Below are 12,056 nucleotides of genomic sequence, written 5' to 3' on the forward strand. Positions count from 1 at the left end.
ATTTAAATTTACAGATGGTTTTGTATAGGAATTTGGAGGCAATAAAATACATATAGACATAGGAGTTGATTCATCACTAAAAATAAAAATATTTGTTACCTCTGTGTTGCTAAATCTAAAAGTCAGTTCTTGCTGGTTCCTTCTTCATCCTTGTTCTCAGTGTTGAAATGCTCCAATGTTCAGTCCTTGGACCTTCTCCCAATTGATACATTTGTCGGTGTATCCAGTCCCAAGGTTTATCTGCTCTTGGCTACCAAATTTACATCTTTCTAGCCTGAACGTTTTCCTGAACTCCAGACTCATACACCCAACTGCCTACTGGATACTTCCATGTGGAGAGTCTACAGAGCATCTTAAACGTGGTATATCCAAACCTGAGCTCTTGATATCCACCTTCGAACTTCTCCTCTCAGTCTTCCCCATCTCAGTAAATGACAACAGCAATCTTACACTTACTCAGGCCAAAAATTTCAGTCATTCTCTCTCTCACCTCTGACAGCTAATGAAGTCCAAAAAGAGTTGATTCATCAACAAATCTTTATGGTTACATTTTCAAAACCTATCCAGAATCCAAACTATTCTGAGTCTATATAATTTTTCATCTAGTTTATTGCAACAGACTTCTAACTAATCTCCAATGCTTCTGCTTCTCCTTTTGGCCTTCTTCAGTTTAGACTCAACACAGCCATAGAATGATGTTGGTAATCAATTCATGTCACTCCACTTCTCAAAATGTTTTAATGGCTTCCCACTTCCCTCATAGTAAAAAACAAAGTCCTTGCAATGGTCTTCAATGCTCAACATTAACTGCTCTTTATCCTCCTCCTTCCTACCCCCCCCACCCCACCATTAATACTTGATCTTATTGCCTGCTACTCTCTCCCATGCTCACTCCACTGCAGCCAGACTTGGTGCTCCTAGAACACCCTACCCACACTCCTGCCTCAGAGCCTTTGCTCTAGGTGTTCCCTTTGCCTGGGAGGCCTTTTCCCCAGAGAGCTGAATGGCTTACTCCCTCAAATTCTTCAGATCTTGTCAGCTTTTCAGTGATATCTTCCATAGCTAGCTTATCTAAATTAAAGCATTATATAGGTACACATACATGTATTTCTTATTTCCATCCTGCTTTACTTTTCTCCTTAATTCTAGTCACTAACATACTGTATATTTGTACTTATTTATCTTATCTATTGTCTCCTTACCCTATTAGATTGTAAACACCATAATGACAAGGAGTTTTATCAATTTTGTTCATGATGTGTCCCAAGTACCTAAAACTACCTGGCATATAGCAGACCCTTAATAATTATTTGATAATTGAATTAGTTAATACATGTTTGGATTGTTCTTCTCTATCACAGAAAGAAGATATGTACCTATGACCATATAACAGGAAAAAAGACAGTTGAAATAAAGAACTAGGATAACCTGTGTTTATATATACATCATCATAGGTAAGTTTACCTGGGTAGACCTACTTAGTGAGTCATATATTAAGAATAAGTAAATTTGGGGGATGCAAAATGCTAAGAATTACAAATATGATTTTGAGAGAAGACAGAAGAATAATACTTGTGATGCGTCGGTTCCTCCATAAATGTTTGAAGAAACAGAGCCAATTAGTTGACAAAGCATGAAAAAAAGGTTTTGAGTCAAATAGCACATATACTAACTTCAAGGGGAGACATGACTTGTAATCCTAGTCTTGCTTTCTGCCTATTCAATTTCATGGTTTAAAATTTTGACTTCTTACTTGCCTTAGACATTAATATTTTTATTAGCAGCTTTTCAGCTCTTATATATCATTCATTTTTTAAAAAGTGAAATTAAACCAGTTTTTAAATTATTTTGACAATAAAATGTATGACATTTACCAATAGATATAAGCTTACAATTTTCTCTAACAAATTTATTTATTTTGGAAATAGTATTAAATACAATTAAATAATGCTCCTCAGGTAGAGCTTAAAGTATAGAAGTTTCAAATTTGAATGCGAATTAACATGTATAGTAAATAATTATTCTAATATATTCATTTCAAATAAGTAAAGATTATACATAAATAATTTTGGGAGGCTGGGCAGTAGACAGGGGCTCCATCTGTGAAAAGAGAAGCCAAAAATTTTGTATAGTACTACCACAAAACTTAAGAATTTAGTTAATCAGCCTAAGAAAATTTATTTGTAAAATTGTTCCCCATTAATCCTGTATATCAAGATTTTGTAAATAGCACAATAACACTGGAAAACACTAAAAGAAAGTTAATTGCATATAGAATGGTAAAACTATATGACACAGAGAATTTCTATCCACAATAAAAAATATAAATCATGTACAGTAGAAAGTTACAGAAAATGTCTCTGTGAAACCACTATAACCTAATCTGGATGTCCTCAGAAATTCCTAGCCCTCTTGAGTCAACTGGATTTCTGTTGTTTGGGCTTGACTGCATTTTCAGTCACCTCCTGAGAAAATGAACTGAAGAGAGGTATTGGTGAGCCCCACCCTCTAAAATAAAAATAGAGGATCAGAACTACCATATGACCCAGCAATCCCACTACTGGGCATATACCCTGAGAAAACCATAATTCAAAAAGAGTCATGTACCACAAGGTTCATTGCAGCTCTATTTACAATAGCCTGGAGATGGAAGCAACCTAAGTGTCCATCATCGGATGAATGGATAAAGAAGATGTGGCACATATATACAATGGAATATTACTCAGCTATAAAAAGAAATGAAATTGAGTTATTTGTAGTGAGGTGGATGGACCTAGAGACTATCATACAGAGTGAAGTAAGTCAGAAAGAGAAAGACAAATACCGTATGCTAACACATATATATGGAATCTAAGAAAAAAAAAGCGTCATGAAGAACCTAGGGGTAAGACGGGAATAAAGACACAGACCTACTAGAGAATGGACTTGAGGATACGGGGAGGGGGAAGGGTAAGCTGTGACAAAGTGAGAGAGTGGCATGGACATATATACACTACCAAACATAAAATAGATAGCTAGTGGGAAGCAGCCGCATAGCACAGGGAGATCAGCTCGGTGCTTTGTGACCACCTGGAGGGGTGGGATAGGGAGGATGGGAGGGAGGGAGATGCAAGAGGGAAGATATATGGGAACATATGTATATGTATAACTGATTCACTTTGTTATAAAGCAGAAACTGATACACCATTGTGAAGCAATTATACGCCAATAAATATGTTAAAAAAATTTCTTCCTCACAGATAAACAGGAAAATGAGAATTCTATGTCATGCTGCAATCATTATCTGGTTTTCTGGAAAATTAAAATATCCCTTTAAATTAATAAACGGATGTTCTGCAAAAAAAAAAAAAAAAAAAAATAGAGGATCAAACCCCAGTGTGCTTCTGATTTCAATCCGAGAAGAGAATCAGAATCCAGCAATCCTTCACCTCCACTGGGATCAGTAATCCATTAACCCTATCACATTTTCACTATCCCTTACCTACGTCCTCTCTTCCCTTATTATCCAACTTTAATGCTGTGGTCAATCATGATAATCCCTTCTTGTGATCACCCTCAGCTCCTCTGTCTCCTCTTGCTTCCTCCTCATTTCATGCATGGCAAGGTCACAACCTTTATTAAACCCTTATTAAAACTTAAATTAAATCCTTATTAAGCTTATATCTGCCCTCTGCCTTGCAGCTCCGTTTGACTAAAGGAAAATGCACAACTGTGCGGTTAAGTATTCCTTTAAATGTATGTCCACGAACGCTAATGGCCAATTGTACTGTATTTCTTAATCCATGACTTTTCTACTCACCTTATTGGTGAGAGCTTTTCTCACCATCCTATTTAAAAGAGCAAGCACCATTGCCACCCCTATACTCTGTCCATTTCCCAAATTTTCTCCATAGCATATATAGCCATCTGACACGTAATATAGTTGTTTGTTTGTTCAATATCTATCTCTTCCTTGAATGGAAACTCAGAGAATGGATTTTTGTCCGTTTTGCTCACTAACCTAGTAGAGTATCTGGCATATAGCAGGTGTTCAGTTAATAGTGATCTAATAATGAACAAATGATTTGTTCCTAAAGACCTCCTCTTTTTTATTATTAAAGTATAGTTGATTTGCAATATTATATTAGTTTCAGGTATACAACACAGTGATTCAATATTTTTTATAGATCATACTACATTTAAAGTTATTATAAAATTTTGCCTATATTCCCTGTGCTGTACAATACATCCTTGTGTCTTATTTTATACATAGTAGTTTGTAACTTTTAATCCCCTATCTTGCCCCTCCCCCCACCTTTCTCCCCACTGGTAACCACTCGTTTGTTCTCTATATCTGTGTTTCTGTTTTGTTATATTCATTTGTTTGTTTTGTTTTTTCAGTTCCACTTATAAGTGTTTGTCTTTCTCTGTCTGACTTATTTCACTTACCATAATATCCTCCAGGTCCATCCATGTTGTTGAAAATGGCAAAATTTCATTCTTTTTTATGGCTGAGTAGTATTCCATTGTGTTTATACACCACATCTTGTTTATCCATTCATCTGTTTATGGACACTTAAGTTGCTTCCATATCTTGGCTATTGCAAATAATGCTTCTATGAATATTGGGGTGCATTTATCTTTTTGAATTAGTGTTTTCATTTTCTTTGGATGTATACCTGGGAGTAGAATTGCTAGATCGTATGGTAATTCTATTTTTAATTTTTTGAGGGACCTCCATACTGTTCTTCATAGTGGCTGCACCAATTTACATTCCCACCAACAGTATACTAGGGTTCCCTTTTCTCTACATCCTCACCAACATGTGTTACTTGTGGTCTTTTTGATGATAGGCATTCTGACAGATGTGAGATTTGTGGTTTTGATTTGCATTTCCCTGATGATTAATGACGTTGAGCATCTTTTCATGTACCTGTTTACCATCTGTATGTCTTCTTTGGAAAAATGTCTTTTCAGGTAAAGACCCACCCTTCACCAAAGGTGAGAATGTAGGGGACAAAAGAGGTAAAAGGAACAGAGAAATCCTCTTGCCAAAGTGAAAAGTAGGAGACAGTGCCCTTAACTGGCCTGAGAAGAGGCCTGAAGTTCCCTGACAAGGCTCTATATTGACTGCAGAAGAGATATTCTTGTACTGAAGAGTGGATTAGGGAGCTCCTATATATTTTCTGGGATTGCCCAGCAATTTAAACGGGCAACTAGCTTTCAAATATTGTTGAAATTGTATAAACCCTATGTATCTAAACTTCTAATAATTGGCTGAAAATTGGCAAATATATTGTCTATTGCATTGAAAAAGCAAACAAACCAAAGGAAAAATTTACACATGGAGCAATGACCTTGTCTTTTGGCTGCTTTTGGCAGTCATGATCCATGTAATGGAAAAGAAGAAGATTCCTTCAGTAATCCAATGAGTCCTTCCAATGTCTGAATTCTTTGATCAGAACTAAAATAGTGGTTCATAAGGGGGAAAAATCTCCCCTGACCAAATCAGAAAAAGAGGCATGATAGCAAAATTAGTTACAGTGTTTAAAAAAAAATTCAAAGGAAAGCAAACCAATTTGTCAAAATTCTTTTATTGCTTATTCATTTGTTTCTTAGGAGGCTTTGTGTTGTTAATTTTAGTGAATTCTGACCCCTTGTTTAGGCTTAACAAATTCTAAGGATGCATTTCTATTGGAGAATTGTACATGTAACTTGGCCATTTCTTAAATTGTTGTTGACACATAGGTAAAATTTATAATGTACATGAAGGCTCCTAAGAAACAAATAAGCAATAGGGGAATTTTATTTTGACAAGCTGGAACACAGATCATGAAAGGGGAAGAAATTCTTATTCATTTTGCTTTGTTTTCCTTTGAATTTGTTTTACTGTACTTTTGAGGGATGATTATTAACACATAGGTAAATTTTAAAATGTTACTAGTGGTGAAAAGATTTTTGACCATATTTAACATGATAAAATTTCTTGACTAAAAAAATTTTTGTATAGCTAAAACCTCAAACATATAACTTCTATGTATTTATTTACCTAGAAAGGCTGGGATTTGCAAATAAGTCAGAATCAATAATGCTTATGTTTCTTGGTCATAAGTTTCACCAGAAAATGATGCAATTCAAATTAAAAGTGATGAGATAATGTGTTATAACATCTCTTAGGTTAATAAACAAATTGTCTCTCAAAAGCACAGTAAGGTAATGTAATATTCAGAGATACAATTACCAATGCTACTAATCTGGAAAACATGTGCCTTTCCATTTATTTTACTTAATGCTGTTGCTGTCTCTTTTATAAAAGTAAGTCTTCAATACAATTGTTGAAGAATGAATAATTTGGGTGTTTTTTTCCACCATAATTTATTTAACGAATACTTGAGTATAGAATCTAATTGGTATACCTACCTTTTTATGCTTTTGGATTGCATTCGAGTAACTTAGTAAGGTCAATTTCAAAAAACATCTTAGAATTCCAGATGGGAGGTTTCAATTTTTAGAGCTTTGGATCATGTCCCTGGGTTGTGCCCCTGCCAAAGTGTCTGTCCTGGGAACGTTGGAAACCTCTAACCAGGACCTGCAGGGCACTCTGCACAAAATAATGAGGTCACTAGCATGAAGGGCTTTGGGCTCTGAAGCAGTTGGAACAGGGTTCTATAACCTTTCCCAATATTAGATCCCTTCCAGGCTAAGGGTCAGGGAAAGGGAAACCGGAAATGAGATTGCCCTGCTGGGTGGATAGAAAGACAAGGGCAAGGGACCATAAGTTATGAGAGGAAAGAACTGTTCAAGAAGCTTGAGGGGGGAATTCCCTGGCAGTCCAGTGGTTAGAACACCCCAAAAAAAAAAAAAAAAAAAGCTTGAGGGAGTGGGGAAAGGAGAGGGATGTGAACAGAGGAAGAAAGCTCCCTTTGAGGTCCTGGCGGTCATGCAGTTCTAAGTGAGGACCAGTCCAACTGAAACAGCTAGCAGGACCCTGTGGGGCCTTCCTGGGGACAACCTCCCCACCTACCCACTGTGTCCCCTCCCTCTTGCTTGTAGAAAAGCTTTAGCCTCCTAGGCCTACCCTGATTTTTTTTTTTTTTTTTTTTGCGGTACGCGGGCCTCTCACTGCTGCGGCCTCTCCCGTTGCGGAGCACAGGCTCCGGACGCGCAGGCTCAGCGGCCATGGCTCACGGGCCCAGCCGCTCCGCAGCATGTGGGATCCTCCCGGACCGGGGCACGAACCCGCATCCCCTGCATCGGCAGGCGGACCCTCAACCACTGCGCCACCAGGGAAGCCCCCTCCCCTGATTTCTAAAGAACAAATTTAATCAGAGAAGTGAGAAAATGCAGAAACAAAGGAAAATAGTCAAACAAAACAAAATAATAATAGTTTAGCCATAAAACAAAGTCAAGGACCTTTATTTCCTCCTCAAGGGCTGTAAATAATATCCTGAACAATATCCTTGAATTGTTTTGGAGATGCTAAAACCCCTACTAGGTGGAAAAAGTTAACTGCTTGCTGACCACCAGCGAGTAGACCGCAGACCAGGTGGAATCAGAAAGTTGATGATTGAGATTCCGGAAACATCACCGTGTTACCTCACCATCAACCAATCAGAGAATTGTGCACAAGCTGATCACACACCCTGTGACCCTCTACCTCACACTGTCTTTAGAAATCCTTCCCTGAAACCTATAGGGGAGTTTGGGTCTTTTGAACAGTAGCTGCTCATTCTCCATGCTTGGTCCCATGTGGGGTGCCTTGCAGTAAGTGCTATACTTTCCTTCACCACAACCCAGTGTCAGTAGATTGGCTTTGCTGTGCATTGGGCGAGCCAAGTTTGGTTCAGTAACACAAGGGAGGTAGATAAAAAGCAGTGGAAATAAAAGTCTCTTTTTAGGGAATTCAGAAACTGGGACGCAAGAGTCTCCTGTAGAAGGGCCATCTCTGCTGCTTTCCTTCTGGCCATATTCATTCATTTCCTTCCATCCATGTCTTCTGCCTCTAGTTTCTTCCTCCAGTTCACTAAGTAGACAAAACCCCTTAAATAAAGTAGCCAGTGGTATGAAATCCAGGTTTTTCACTAATGCTGGTTTTAATTTATCATGAAGTCTATGTTGAAATGCTGCAAATCTGGATTAAATTATGGGAAGCATTTCACCATTGCCTTGAAATGCGTCACAGACAAAGCATTAAATTACAGGGAATCACATGGTCATAAAATTATTCCACGTTTCTCTTTCAGTCATTCTGATTATACCTCCAGGAGAATACCTCCGTTTGTTGAAAGCTGTTTGTCTTGAACACAAGGCTCAGGCAACAGCATTTAAGGAGTACTGTTGGGGGATTCTGGTGTAGAGGTCTATAGACTGCACTTTGGAAAACCCTGGCCTAGACAAATACAATATTGTTTTGCATGATCAAATACCCCATTAGTAAAAATAAGTTTAGCAAAACCCACAATATTTAATGTAATGAGTGATATAGTGAAAGCAATGTAGCATTTACACATATTTGCTAGTTAAAAATTTTTTTTTGGTTAATGCTTTGGGATAAAGATCTAGTTCAGTCAGCTTTGGTATTTAGTTTTAATGACAGCCCTAGCTGATAAAGCTATCCCATCAAGATACAAAGAGTCAAATGGAAATACACAGTTGTCTGTACTTACTGAATCTTGATACTCATTCTTCAGTTCACCAATTTTTCAGGTTTTGTTAAAATCTGGCTAGTAAATTTCTTTCTTTTTTGGTGTCAATCAATATTTTTGTGAACTGGGAGATTGTGCTTTTTTTTTTTTTTTTTTTTTTTTGCGGTATGTGGGCCTCTCACTGTTGTGGCCTCTCCCGTTGTGGAGCACAGGCTCCAAATGTGCAGGCTCCGCGGCCATGGCTCACGGGCCCAGCCGCTCTGCGGCATGTGGGATCTTCCCGGACCCGGGCACGAACCCGTGTCCCCTGCATCGGCAGGCGGACTCTCAACCACTGCGCCACCAGGGAAGCCCCATTTTTAATATTTTTAACAAATAGGTTGTAATATTTTTAACAAAACCCATTGAAATTTCTAAACAAATGATAAATTATGTCTCCAAGTCTTTTTACCATGCAGGTGAGCTTTAGATAGTTACATTGTTTTGGGGGAAAAAATTACCAAACAACGGAAATAATTTCACACATCACTTTTCAAATGTTCTTTCAATAACGTGAGTTTCTTTTAAAAAGCAGATGTTTTCTTATTCATTGGATAACTGCTTGTAATATCTAATTAGACTGACACACTCTTTTGCCTGCCTGATGGAAAGCTCATAATATGTCAGTTTTGTCATTTTCTTATTAGCTTCTGTTTGCATTATTATTATTTTCAATATGTGTCTACTTTGCAGGAAACTTTAAAGTCACACTAGATAATATACTGTGTGGGTTTCCTGATACAAACAGTCCTCCAATTTTCCAACACCAACTGAGTTTCCAATAATTTAATTCAATTCTGACACTAAGTGTCTGGAGTTAGCACCGACCCTACAGGTTAAGGGCTCTGTCCCACAAGACTGCCTCTATATCAGATGCCATCCACAAATAGGGGACCAAGGCTACCCACAGTTCTGCCCAGCCAACTACAAATTTGGGGGTTCCCATGACCCCCTCCTCAGATTTGTAATTCACTAGAACTACTCACAGAAATCAGAAAAACACTTAAGTTTAAAGGTTTATTATAAAGGATACAACTCAGGATCAGTCAAAAGGAAGAGATGCATAGGGTGAGATATGGGGACTTGTGGTATTGCAGGGGGTGCGCAAAGATTTCATGCCCTCTCCCAGTGACCATGCTCCCAGCACCTTTTGACTAACAGGGAAGCTCTCTGTATCTCCTTGTTTAAGAGTCTTTAAGGAATACAATCTTTAGTCCTTCTTCCCGTCCTTGGAGGCCAGGGATGGGTTGAAAGTTCCAACCCTCTCATCAAGTGTTTGGTCTTTCCAGTGACCAGCTCCTAGCGATCTAAGGGGCCTCACCCTGAGCCACCTTATTAGCATAGACTCAGGTGTGGTCCCAGGGGCCTCTTGTGAGTAACAAAAGGCACTTCTGTCACTGAAGAAATTCCAAGGGTTTTAGGTGCTCTGTGTTAAGAATGGGAGAAAAAGACCAAATATATATATTATTATATATATATAATACATATAATAATATATATTATATGTATTATATATATATATACTATATAAATATGTATATTGTACCACGTAATACTCTATATGACTCTTAACCAGGCCCACGTAAATTGCAACTGTGATGTACTTAAAGTGAACAATTGGGTAAGTGTACCTCTGTTAGCTCCCACTTATGCCCAGGATACCTCACTGCACCAGTTAGGGTTTCTAATTATAAAGAACAGAATCCACCCTAGCTAATAAATAGGAAGAGCGTTTATTAAATGACAGAGCTCAGAAAAACATTGCTTATGTTTACCAGTTTATTCTAAAGGATACAACCCAGGAACAGCCAAATGAAGAGGTGCATAGGGCAAAGTGTGGTGGTAGGGAGCACACCACCCTCCCAGCATATCAACGTGTTCACCAACCTAGAAGCTCCCTAATCCCATCATTTAGGGGCTTTTAACTAGGTTTCATTTCACAGGCATAACTGATTAAATAACTGGCCATCGATGATTGAACTCAAACTCCAGATCCCTCTCACCTTCCCAGGAGTCAGGGAAGTAGGGCTGAAATTTCTAACCCTCTCGCCACCTGGTTGGTTTTTCTGTCGATCAGCACCCCATCTTGGAGCTATCTAGGGGCACCCACCCGAAATATTTCATTATCATACAAAAGATACTCTTATCAATCCAGAGATTCCAAGGGTTTTAGGACTTCTGTGCCAGGAACTGGAACAAAGACCAAGTATTTAATTTTTATTGTACCATAATTTCATTTAAAAAATACAAAATTTGTCATGGTTTTGTGAATGAAAGGTCCTCCTCCTCTAAATTTTATCTGTCTTCTTGGGTGTGAAAGTTAACAAGTGGCTATGTAACATGAAACTGCAGCTGTAGTGATTTGTCTACCTTTCACTGATTCAGAAATTTTTGTCCAAGCAAAGTTCATTTTAAAAGCAGGATCATATATATATACATATATACATATATATGTATATATATATGCATATATATGTATATATATGTATAACTGAATGACTTTGCTGTATATCTGAAACTAACACAACATTGTAAATCAACTATACTTCAATTTAAAAAAAAAAAAGGAAAAGAAAAAAACAAAAGCAGAATGAGTGTTTTATATGAACCATAATCAAAAGAAGTGCTTTAATTTTAACTGATTTACCATGATTGGTACTTGGCTAGCAAATGTCCATAACATAACAATTTTCTTAAAGTGGAGAAGGATATAAAACACTATCAGGAATAAAAGACGAAGCAATAGTACTTTCTAAGGCAGACCTTATAAAAGCCATTATCAGTAGGTTAAAACACTCCTCAGAAAGAGTAAATTTAAGTTGTGAGTCCATAAATAAAGGTGATGTTTTCTTCTTGTCTGGTTGATCTTTAAGGTTATTTATGTGACATTTATTTGACAAAATGAAATGTTTTATATAGCAAGCTAGGAATGGTAATTTCAAAGTAAATTGGGAATTTTTCTGGCTTGTGCAGTCGTTACTTTTTTTAAGATAGTTATTTTTAAAAGATATTGCATTAGTTTGTTAGGGCTGCTATAGCAAAGTTCCACAATCTGGGTAACTTAAAAGAACAGAAATGTGTTCTCTCAGTTCTAGAGGATTGAAGTCTGAGATCAAGGTGTCCACAGGGACGTACTCCAGGGGAGAAACTGTCCTATGCTCTTCTTTCAGCTTCTAGTGTTTCCGGCAATCTTTGGCATTCCTTGTCTTATGGACATTCCATGTTACCTCTTAATTATGTCTACGAAGACCCTATTCCCAAATAAAGTCACATTTGCAGATATGGGGGGTTGTGTGTGCTTAAGACTTACACATATCTTTTTGGGAGTTGCAATTCAATCCACGATTTAGGGTCCCTGGCTGTTCTGGAAATTAAAATGACAAAGGATAATGG

This window comes from Monodon monoceros, unplaced genomic scaffold (assembly GCF_005190385.1).
Source record: "Monodon monoceros isolate NGI ecotype Baffin Bay Population unplaced genomic scaffold, NGI_Narwhal_1 Super_Scaffold_18, whole genome shotgun sequence".
Lineage (NCBI taxonomy): Eukaryota > Metazoa > Chordata > Mammalia > Artiodactyla > Monodontidae > Monodon > Monodon monoceros.